At 35.4% G+C, this 12,105-nt stretch overlaps 1 protein-coding gene across 14 annotated transcripts in view; it reads right to left on the bottom strand.

The window, feature by feature from the left end:
- CAB39L (calcium binding protein 39 like) overlaps positions 1 to 12,105 on the bottom strand; it is a 121,784-nt gene that overhangs the window by 107,153 nt on the left and 2,526 nt on the right. For 5 of the 14 annotated variants that reach the window (XM_045080602.1, XM_045080600.1, XM_045080613.1 and 2 more), the window contains exon 2: positions 1,904 to 1,979. The exons of 1 other annotated variant lie outside the window; for it this stretch is intronic. The gene's annotated coding sequence lies outside the window, so the exon portion shown is untranslated. Of the gene's footprint in view, positions 1 to 1,903; positions 1,980 to 2,594; positions 2,748 to 12,105 lie in introns of all 14 variants that reach the window. 8 more of the 14 variants (XM_045080601.1, XM_045080606.1, XM_045080603.1 and 5 more) reach the window with 3 other exon arrangements.

The raw sequence follows: 12,105 nt of genomic DNA, 5'->3' as shown, positions 1-12,105 counted from the left end.
GTGGGCTTCACCCCGGTTTAGCCTCTGGAGTGATGTCCCTCAGTGTAGCAGACTTTTACAAGTCCTGATTTTGTGCTCCGTTGCTCCGCCGCTTGCCGGGAGCCGGGCCCTCCCCCTGAGATCTATCTTCCCGTGGCTTTAGATTCACTTCTCCACCAGTCCTACCTTTCAGAAAATGGTTGATTTTCTGTTTCTGGAATTGCTGTTCTCTTCGATCTCCCGTTGGATTTGTAGGCGTTTACAATGTTTAGATAAGCTATCTAGCTGATCTCCTGCTACCTGATGTAGTCTCAGCCTGCTACTTCTCCGCCATCTTGGCTCCCCCTCTATGGAGTCTCTTCTTAACTGTGCCTCATGTGCTGGCTTAACTTAATCTTTAAGTTCTGGTATTACAATTTCATTTCTGATATTCTAATTAGTTCTTATTTTATTGTGCTTTGTCACTTTTAGGTTCTATTACTCTTTATATTTTACTTATTAAACATTATTTATTTTATGTATTGGATATTTCTGATAGCAGAAGTCTCTGTAGATCTGTTTTAGTTGTTTATGGTTTCTGCTGTTTGCTCGTAACATTTTGATTTTATCCCCCTTGGTATAGTCTGTGACTTTTCAAATTTTTTTTTGTACTTCCATTGCTTTTTTTAAAAATTTTTTTAATCAGTATTAAAAAAATATCAATTAGCCAGCATATAGTACATCATAAGTTTCTGATATGGTGTTCAGTGATTCATTAGTTGCATAGAACACCAGTGCTCATCACTACATGTGCCGTCCTTAATACCCACCACACTATTACCCCATCCCCCGACCCCCTCCCTTCGCTAAACAGGAAGAAATCAGAGAGGGAAATCAGAAAGGGAGACAAACCATGTTCTGTGATTTTAAAAAAATGAGTAAGAGTCTATTTGTTATAATTTTAATGAAGATCCTTTGACAACTGTGTTGGTAACTCCCTCCACAGAGGATTTTTAATCATTTCTGCCAAGTACCAAAAAGTGTTAGAGATCCAGGTCCATTCTAAATTAAAATTCTCCATTTGTGGGGGACTGTGAAAATTGGTATTCAGGGATCAGGAAAATCGTATAAATAAAGGCCTCGAATCCAAGTGAATGTGAGCTGGTAACTAGGAATTAGCAGGAAAGATTTTACTTTATTTTTGTTAAGCTTACTTATTTTTTTTTTAGCAATCTATACACCCAATGCAGAGCTTGAACTCACAACCCTGAGATTAAGAGTTGCATGCTCTTCTGACTGAGCCAGCCATATACTCCAGTAAGACAGATTTTAACACCACCCAGAGCTGTCTGCCTCTCCAAGATGATCTCTGATGAGGCTCCCTACCCTTTGGAGAACCCAAAGAATTTTCCCAGTCCCCATCCCTCTCCCTTCACAAGTTTCTATGCCAGCAGAAAGCCAAGTAGACCTCCCCGCAATTTTCCTTTTTTTTTTTTTTTTAAATAGGTTCATCAATTAGGTTTTTAAAATACTGACTCTAAGGGCACCTGGGTGGCTCAGTGGGTTAAGCCTCTGCCTTCGGCTCACATCATGATCTCAGGGTCCTGGGATCAAGCCCTGCATCAGGCTCTCTGCTCAGCAGGGAGCTTCCCCCTCTCTCTCTGCCTGCCTCTCTCCTACTTGTGATCTCACTGTCAAATAAATAAATAAATACATAAATAAACTGAATCTAGTGTTTTAGGTATTTGGTGGAGGGAGGGATTCAAGAACTCTTGTCTTTCATACTGTCAGAAATAGAAGTCTATTTAATATTTCTACAATTGCTTTATGAAATTTAAATCAGGATATTATAATAATTCTGATAATTTTATTTTAGTGTGTTAATGTAATCTATGAGTCTGCCAAGAACATTTATATTCTTGATTGAGTTGTTATATTAGCTTACCTTAGAAGTTGTATGTCATCTGCAAATTTGTTTCAACTTTCTTAGCCTTCACCAAAGTCACTGATCAACACAGCTTCTGACAAAAAGAAAAGCTTCAAAATTAATTTTTAAATTCTTATAATAAATCTAATATATTTTCTTACTGTTATCAGGTACATAGAATTACAAATTAAATTTCCATCATTATCATATATAAATAAGCAAAATTGAAACAGGGAAATCCCTCTACTCCAATTACTTCAAGTGCCAGAACTTTTCGAAAGTAGTGTTGAACTGAATGAAAACATTTTATCATTGGGGAAACCAGTAGTGGTGTGAAGGAGTGGCTTGGGTGAGGGGAGCCCTAGCATCCCCAAAATCTCCATTAGCCCTCATCTTCCACAGGTGGAAACATAAGATATTTAAAGTTATATCTTAAAGGCCAATTTTTATAAAAAGGCTGTGCAAAGCTTAGAAGAGCTTTTAAGTATCATAAAGGGAAGCTTTGAAAGGTGTTTTTTAGCTTTTCACAGCATCATGAAAACCCATGCCTACCAGATTTTTTTCTTTTCTGCTTTGCCATACTTTCAGTTTGTGTCTTTCACTAAGTCATCAACGGCAACTTTTACAAAATTTGTATCTCCAACATCAATGTAAGGATATTTGTGTACGTGTGTTTACATTTTCCCATCAGAAATAAGAGAAAACTTACACTTCTCTCCTTCAGTGCATTGCTCTTGCATGAAGAAAATATAAAACACTGACTTAGGGTCTGCATAGTTGTGCATTTTCTGAGCAGCAACTACTGCTTTACATAGAACATTTAGCTCCTGATGTTCTTTCTTCTCAATATTTGTTGTATATCCTGCAATAATGTAGTAGAAAAAGCACAGGCTCTGGAATCACATAGATCTGGGTTTAAATCTCAACCTCCCACTCACTAACTGTCTAATCTGAAGCAAATTACTTAACCTCTCTCTCTTAAGAATAAAATATCAGAGTCTCAATGAGTATCTGCAAGAGTCAAATGATACACCTAATGCCTGACTTAGTGCCGTGTAACACGTACTGTTAGGTAGCTGTGCTGTGTATTTTTGTACTTCACTTCCACTTTGCTCAATCTGTCAAAGAACTTTCCAGACTGCATTTTCCTAATTTACAGCCTTGATGAACCTCTGTGGTTTTGTTCAACAATTACTGACATTTTGCAACATCTATTTTTCCCAACAATATGCATAAAATACTTTAAAAATAGCAACATAACATCATACTGTTGAACACCCTGCTAAGAAAATGCAGTCCCAAATCTAGGTTCTAGAATTACAAAAGTGTTCCTTTTCTTGTGTAGTTATGACACCAAAATGCTATACAGTTATGTAAACTTGTTTCCATTCCTTTTTAGTTTTTCTTTTTGTTCTACTTTTTAAATTTGACTTTTATTTTTTGGAGTTTTTTTTAAAAAGATTTTATTTATTTATTTGATAGAGAGAGATCACAAGTAGGCAGAGAGGCAGACAGAGAGAGAGGGGGAAGAAGGGTCCCCGATAAGCAGAGATCCTGATGCAGGGATCGATCCCAGGATGAGATCATGACGTCGTGAGCCAAAGGCAGAGGCTTAACCCACTGAGACACCCAGGTGCCCCTAACTTCTGAATATGTAAACATACATGATTCAAAGATCAAACTATATAAATAAACCATAAGAAAAATCTCTTCCATTGTCAGCACCTTTCCCATTCCCTCCTTCTACCTATAGATTACTATATATATTATTCCATGCTTTGGTTTTTTTCCCAGTTCACAATATATTCTGCAGATCATTCAGTGTTGTTGGTGCATGCAGATTTTCCACATTTTCTTTCATGATTTCTGGGGGCAAGAGTGACTTGGAAGAGGAATGGAGATTATTCCATTGCTGGATGTAGTTTAGTTGCCTAGTCCCCTATTAATGAGCATTTAGGTCGTTGTCAGTCTTGTGCTAATGTAAGTATTGCTGCTATGAGTAACTTTTTAGAAATGCCAGTTTATATTTTATGTCAATGTGTCTTTAGAACAGCCTCCTAGAAGTCAGGTGCCTGGTTCAAAACGTTAATGCATATCTAATATTTTGGGATACTACCAAATTCTGTCTCAAGCTTTGGGCTTTTGTATCCCTACCAGCAATTCATCAAGATGCCTCTTTCCCCCATAGTCCACAGAGCACTATTAACGTAATTTTGGATTTTGGTGAGAAAGGCTTGAGTGCAGCTGTAATTTTTAATATAGCTTTAATTTGTATTTCTCTTTGTATGACTTAAGTTAAACATCTTTCGTGTCTATCATCTGCATTTCTTTTTCTGTGAATTCTCATATCATTGGCCCATTTTCTGCTGGGTTGCTGGACATTTGCTTTGACTTCTAGGGTAGTTTCGTTAAGGAGGTGTGATAGAAGTTCAAATATTTCTTCCTACCTTGTCATTTGTCTTTTTGCTTTGCTCATAGCACTTTTCATTATGTAAATTTTTTTAGTATATTGGAATTTATCATGGTTTTAATTTTTTCTGGGATGGAGTCAAAGTGCTAAAATCCTTGACTTACAGTTTCACAGACTTTAAATATGCTGTTCCATGGTTGTTCTGTTTTGTATGTTGCTGTTGAGAAATTTATTACTAATGTCTTCTGCCTGGAAGCCCAAAGGAATTTTCCATTATCTTCAATGTCCAATAGTTTTACTAAGATATGACTTGGATTGGACCATCCTAGAATAGTTTTTACATTACACAAAGAGACTTTACGAAGTGTAGATTTGAGTCTTCTGTTACTTTCAGAATGTTTTCATAGATTGAAGTTTAAATATTAGCTCTGCTATTGTTTTTCTCTTCTTAGGAACTCTTTTACATATTGTCTGTATCATTGAATTTTTCTCTTTTTACCTTTCTTTAATTTCCATTCTCTTGGCCATCTTTAAGTCTTTCCTCAATATCTCTTACATTTAGTAAATCTATTCTCTCTTAGGTATCTTGGATGTTAGCTTCATTTTGAAAGACAATTTTTTTTCTCATTTACTTCCTGAGTTCAGTAAATCTACTTCTCATATCTTCCTTTTGTTGTCCATTTATTTTGGAGTTCTGAATTTGTATTTGAGAACTTATTTCTGCAAATGCTTGTTCAAGGATATTTAATTCAGGTAGGAGTATTATGCTGTGGTTTTCTTTAGCTCTGTAGTTTAATTTTAATTCTTATTTTACGTTTTCTACTTACAGTAATTTTTTTTTTAAGATTCTGTTTGTTCATTTGTGAGATAGAACAAGCATTGGGGAAGGGCAGAGGGTGAGGGAGAGAGAGAGAGAAAGAAAGAAGCTGATTCCCTGCTGATCAGGAGGACACAGGGCTTGATCCCAGGACCAGGAAATCACAACCTTAGTTGAAGGCAGACCCTAAACTGACTGAGCCACTCAGGTGCCCCTACTTATATTAATTTTACATGAATGAATGTTGTGTACCAGAATTTACTCATTTTAAAGTGTTTTAATTTTCCTAAACCAGATAACAATAGCATATAGACAGGAGTGAGGGAGTTGGAGAAATTACTGGATTTTTTTGTTCAACAGCTCCTTCTATTGGTTTAATACAATGCAGTTTTTTAAATCAATGATTTCTTTTGGGGTGAGAGTGGTTGATGTATCTTTTATTCTTTTTCAGCAAGATCACTGATTTCTACCATCTTTTCTTCCTCTTACCACCAAGCCTCCAGGTAAATGGTGTCCCTTCAAAAAGTCATCCTCTTATCTCAAAAGCAATACCCCTTCTCAGACTGCTGTTTGGTCCCATGCAATTTCAAGTGCCTTCTACCTAATATGTCTCAAACATCTTAGTATCTTCCTCCTTAGGATGGGGCTTTCACTTTCTGGAGTTACTTTATTTGCATTCTACTGACTCTATGTCCCGCTCCCCTCTCCTGTTTTAAGTCTCAACCTTACTTGCCACTTTAGCATGGGTTTCAGAGCTCACTCTATGCATTTCAGTGTTTACTTCTCTCATACCCATAATTTGCAATTATATTAGTTAGGCAAGGATGGTGGTGGTTTAATTTACTCTCTTTATGGATCTGTATGGTTTTTTCAAAGACTGTATGGTAAGATCTGCATTTAGACAGTTACCATAGTCCTATGGACACCTGAAGTCAGGTTTTTTAGTTATTTGTTATTTGAAAAATTATTTTCTAGCTTTACTGCATGGGATCAAAAATTTGACTTTTTATTTTTTGGAACTAAATTGTTCTTTATGGTCTAATATAGAACAGATTTTTTTTTTTTAAAGATTATATTTGTTTATTTGAGAGAGAGAGAGAGATCACAAGCAGACAGAGATGCAGGCAGAGAAAGGGAGAAGCAGGCTCCCTGCTGAGCAGAGAGCCCGATGTGGGGCTTTATCCCAGGACCCTGAGATCATGACCTGAGCTGAAGGCGGAGGCTTTAACCCACTGAGGCACCCGAGTGCCTCTAGAACAGATTATTTATCTATCTATTTATTTATTTATTTTTAAAGATTTTATTTATTTATTTATTTGACAGAAAGATCACAAGTAGGCAGAGAGGCAGGCAGAGAGAGGGAGGGTAGAAAGCTCCCTGCTGAGCAGAAAGCCTATTACGGGGCTCAAACCCAGGACCCTGAGATCATGACCTGAGCCAAAGGCAGAGGCTTAACCCATGGAGCCACCCAGGCACCCCTAGAACAGATTTTTTAAACTGTCCCCTGTGCAATTAGAAAGATGTATTCTCTATTACTGGACTCAAACTTTGATATAAATCTGGATCTACCTTACAATATACTTAATGGTACTTATTTTGAGAGAGGTATGTTAAAGTCCTCCGTTAGCCAGTTTCTATTTCTCCTCACATCCCTTGTAGTTTTTACTTCATGAAAGCTGTTAAGGTGTTGTTTAGTAAATAGACATTCTGAAAAAATCCGCATTCTGAATACAGCTCTTTGTTTATAAAATATCCTTTATTTTAATGCTTCTTGAACTAAATGCTGCCTTGTCTGATATAGAAATGATAAACCTGTTTTAAAATTTGCATTTATCTGATATATTTTAATTTCCCTTATTTTAAATTGTTCATTCATTAATTCCTTTTATTATTAATTTTTATAGCTCTACCTTTTGTATACAGCAACTGAAAATCTTTTTCTTTAAGTTGAGCCCATATATTTACTAATACATCTGATATTTAGGGTGTTATTGGTAACTTTTCATGTTTTACACATTTTGTGTACTTTACACACAAACACATACAGAAACTGTATGGTCTGTTTGCTCTTTTTAAAGAACATATTTTAGTATTTAGGAAACTTTTGTGTATTTTATTCTTGGGGTTAAGTCTGTAGTAATATCTTTATATTATACTCATCATCCTCATCCCTTTTTTAAAGATACTATTAGTTCCCTGCTATTAGCAGTAACAAAATTATCAATTTCTTCTACCTTTCCTTCTCCCCCACCATCTATAGTTTTGATTACTGTATTATTTTTATCAGTGTTTTATACATCTAAGCAGGTATATATACTTATGTTTAAGTATATATAAGAATAAATAAGTTATATACATATAAGTTTATATATATAACATATATAAGTTTATATATATAAGAATATATATATAAATATATATATAAACATATATGTAAGTTTATACATATATTCTTATATATATATGTATATACTTCCTCTAGAAGTATATATATATATATATAAGTATAAGTATATATATAAGTATATATATACATATATATAAGTATATACATATATATATGTATATACTTCCTCTAGAAGTATATACATATATATATTTTTCTCGCACCTAATTCCAATAGGCAATTATTTTAAAATTATTTAAAAACTATTTTATTTACTCTCCCCTTTCTCTCCCATTTTTTGGTAGGTTACATTATTTCTACATTGTCAGACTATTCACATTATCAGTCTATCACCATAATTCCCATCTTTTAAAGCCTTCGCCCTACATAAAATATAGTCAATGCTTACCACCTGACTTGATGCTGAAGTTTCTCCAATCACTGCTTGGTTGTCTGAAATTTGTTCTCTAGAATATTCTTAGGAAGGATTCATAGGAACAACATTGTTTCATGTTTTTAAATGTTTGCTGATGTCCTGACATCTTGAAAAATAGTTTTGTGAGACATGAAATATTTATTTCCTTGGATATTTTAAAAAAATGTTTTGCTCTTATCTGCCATAAAATGTTGCTGCTAAAACCAATTTTTAAATCCAATTTTATTTTTCTTTCCAAGTGGACATTGTTTCCATGGAAGCAAGAAAAAAAATTTTTTTTCCCCGTATTTTTAAAATCTAACAATTCTACAAGAATACATCTTAAGTGTTAGCTGTTCTGGGTTGAATTCCCCAGATTCACAGTATGCCTTTCAATATACATAAACATTATTAGTGTTAAGTGCTCTTCAATTCTAATAGTTCTTTGTGCCATTACTGCAGTTTATATTTTTTTTATTGTGGTTAAAAAAAAAAAACCATAAAATCTGCCATTTTAACCATTTTAAATTCAAGTATACAACCAAGTATAAAGTACATGCAAATGTTATGTAACCAGCACCATCGTGCTTTGGTTTACATTTGGGCAATTCCTTATAAATACATTTTAGCTCTCTTTGCCTATCTTGTCACTTTCTCTTTACTCCTTTAAAATGTTTGATTTTTTTCAATTTTCTCCTTTCTATTCTGTTTCACTTACTGCTTTCTGAGATGTATGGTCACTCTTGTTTTCTTTCTCACTTCATCATTATTTTAAAATATTTTTCAGAGGCCCAGGGTCCTGGGATTGAGCCCCACATCTCTGCTCAGTGGGGAGCCTGCTCCCCCACCCCCACCTGCCTCTCTGCCTACTTGTGATCTCTTGTCTGTCAAATAAATAAATAAAATCTTTTTAAAAAATAAAAATAAAAATATTTTATTCTCCTCCTTCTTGAATTGTCAGCTCTCACTTCAATCCCCATACAACCTAGTCATCTCATTTCTGAGCTCCTTTTATTTCTGATTTGTGTGGTTCTTTCAAGGGTGTCATCTTTTCCTTAATTTCTCTTCACTTATTTTTAAATATTTAGATTACCATTTTCATCAGCTTTATGGTAATATTTTTTCTGGTGTGTTTTCACTATATAATATAATTTATGGCTCATTTTTATTTTATTTTTTCCTTACAACAACTTAGTATGTAGTTCTAACATAGGTCATTTTCTATCCTACCAGGAAGAGATTTGTTTTGTTTTACATTGCATGGATCCCAGTTATTTTTATTTTTTAAGATTTTATTTATTATATGACAGACAGAGATCACAAGTAGGCAGAGAGGCAGGCAGAGAGAGAGAGATGGGGAAGCAGGCTCCGTGATGAGCAGAAAGCCTGATGCGGGACTCGATCCTAGCACCCTGGGATCATGACCTGAGCCGAAGGCAGAGGCTTTAACCCACTGAGCCACCCAGGCGCCCCGATCCCAGTTTTTTTTTTTTTTTTTTTTTTAAAGATTTATTTATTTTGACAGAGAGAAATCACAAGTAGACAGAGAGGCAGCCAGAGAGAGAGAGAGAGAGAGTAGCAAGCTCCCTGCTGAGCAGAGAGCCCGATGCGGGACTCGATCCCAGGACCCTGAGATCATGACCTGAGCCGATCCCAGTTTTTAAATACCTATTCCCCAATTAAGAGACAGCTGGGTTGTTTCCAGGTTTTGGTGATTACAAATACAGATGCTATAAATATCTGCAGAGAAGTGATTTTAGGTTTCATTTCACTTTTCATGAGAAAATCATGTAATAGTCTTTGGGGATATGCAAATTAAAACCATAATGAAATGCCATTACATATCCCATATAATGGCAAAAACTAAACCAAACAAATACAATTACTGGTGCCAATTGCTGGCAAGGAAGAGAAGCTAATGGAGCTCTCTTTGCGTAAATGTCAACAGAGGAGTGGGATTACTAAATCACATATAAAAGGTATGCTTAATTTTATAAAAAAAACTGTGAAACTGTTTCCAAATGGCTGTGGTATTTGCATTCCCATCAGCAAGATTTGAATCCTGTTGCTTCGCATCCTGGCCAGTCCTTGCTATTTTTTTCTTCTTTCCTCCCTTCCTTTTTTCCTTGGAGGATGAGGGGGCATTCTAAGAGGTTGCATAATAGTATCTCATTTCATTTCCTCAATTGCTATTCTATACTTTTTCTCACTTAACACAAAATGGTGACCTTTTTCCATTGTCATTAAATAGCCTCTATTCACTAAACAGCTTTTGGAAATATTCCTTTTTAACAGGCTGAAATATATCTATCACGATGGATGTATAATAATTTATAAAAACCATTCTTCTACAATTGGTTATTTTTTTTAATCTCCAATTACTTCCAAGTAAAAAAATCATACTGTGATCATAAAGGTTTGACTCCATCTCCATTGCCATAGAAGTTTCCTTACGAAGGGTCAGAGATTATGCACAGTTTTGTCTTGATGCATTCTGACAAACTGCTTATTTAAATGTTTATTTTTTTAACTACATGTTAAATATTTTCCATGTAAATCATTTGTGTTTGTTCTTTTGTGATCATGAGCTCATGTCCTTTGCTCATATTCTGTAAGGGTACTGACGTTCTTATTTTTTTTTTTTTTAAGAGATGAATACACTCTCCAAAGGTATAGATACTGCTTTACATGTAAAGCAAGCTAGGCCCACCACTGGCCTCCCCATCCTATTCTTTATCCTATTTGTAATATGAAATATATTTCAAATGAGCAAACATATGTCCAATACCAACTGCATGCAAACTTGTTCATGACTCAGGAAGGAGTCTTGCCTCCATGGAATTATTTTATTTGCCACAGCCAGCGAGAAACAAAGTAATATAAGATATGCTTAAATGAAGAATCTGAGTATATGGCAAGAAGAGGTTGTGATTAAATTAAACCTATCTATACTCCGAAGAGAAGGTAAGCTAGGCATTAATTACTTTCAAAGATAACTGTGGGCAGTGGGAACCATTAGAAAGAGAAAAGGAAAGTACAAAGAGTCCCTAGATCTGCAAATGATGTAAGCCACAATAGAAGCATTTGAGGGTCACAAGCTACACACCCTACTCCTCCAAAATCTAACTGTAGGAACCTAACAGAGTCATCAAAAGTTCACAATAATATCATAGAAATGAAATTGTTACTTAATTTTGGGGGATAATATAATTAAAAAAAAATTAAGGTAGAGAATAAGATCCTACTCCTACCACCCCTTGCCAAGATTCTGTGCTTCCTACCTTGATGCGTTTTAGCCTTTAACTTAAGCACAAGGCATAAAATGGCAGGAAGTGAAGCAGCCATCTTGGTCCACAACATGAAGCTGCATGATGAGGTAGCAGAGTAACAAATTAGGAGCTTGGGGGGCCTCTGACAACTTTTTGCAGCAAAGCTACGTGATCAGCTCAAATTTTTACTTAGTTTAGACATTTTTTATTTTATTAAAAAATTGGCGGGGGGCATGGAGCACCTGGTTGGCACAGTCGGTTAAGAGTCCAACTCTTGGTTTCAGCTTGGGTCATGATCTTGGGGTCTTGAGATCAAGCCCTGCATCTGGCTCCACACTCTGCATGGATTCTGCTTCGGATTTTTTCTTATTCTCCCTCTGACCCTCCCGCTTGTGTTCTCTCGCTCTAAAAATAAATAAATCTAAAAAAAGATTGGGGGGGGCACAATTATTTTTTAGTTTGTCACAGTAGCCAAACCTGTACCTTAACTAGTACAAATTCCAAGTTGAGAAGTAGGGGATTTGTCAATAATACATAAAATATTAAGAAAAGGGGGCCTAAATTAGGCAGCAGCAATGACTGTAGAAAAATGAGAAGCAAAGCCATTTTGGAGGTTGAAGCTACAGATTATACAGTTAGGTCACAGGGAGAGGTAAGAATTTGAAGTTTTAAATCAGAGCCATTCAGAAGATACCTATACCATCAATCATGATAGGAACCTTAGAGTTGCATACAAATTGAGTAGATCTAACTGCCCCAAAGGCTTTGAGAAATGAGTGTTAAGTGCTTAAAAGAGCATAACTTGACATAGAATCAGGACTTATTTGCACAAAAATTATAGTTTAAGTGGCAAGAGCAAATGAGCTATTACAAAGGGAGAAGTCATCATAAGGGGAAAATTGTAGTGTTTCAATTCTGTCATT

This window comes from Mustela putorius, unplaced genomic scaffold (assembly GCF_011764305.1).
Source record: "Mustela putorius furo isolate JIRA1106 unplaced genomic scaffold, ASM1176430v1.1 tig00000461_pilon_pilon_pilon, whole genome shotgun sequence".
Classification (NCBI taxonomy): domain Eukaryota; kingdom Metazoa; phylum Chordata; class Mammalia; order Carnivora; family Mustelidae; genus Mustela; species Mustela putorius.
This window is presented reverse-complemented; position numbering and strand designations above follow the sequence as displayed.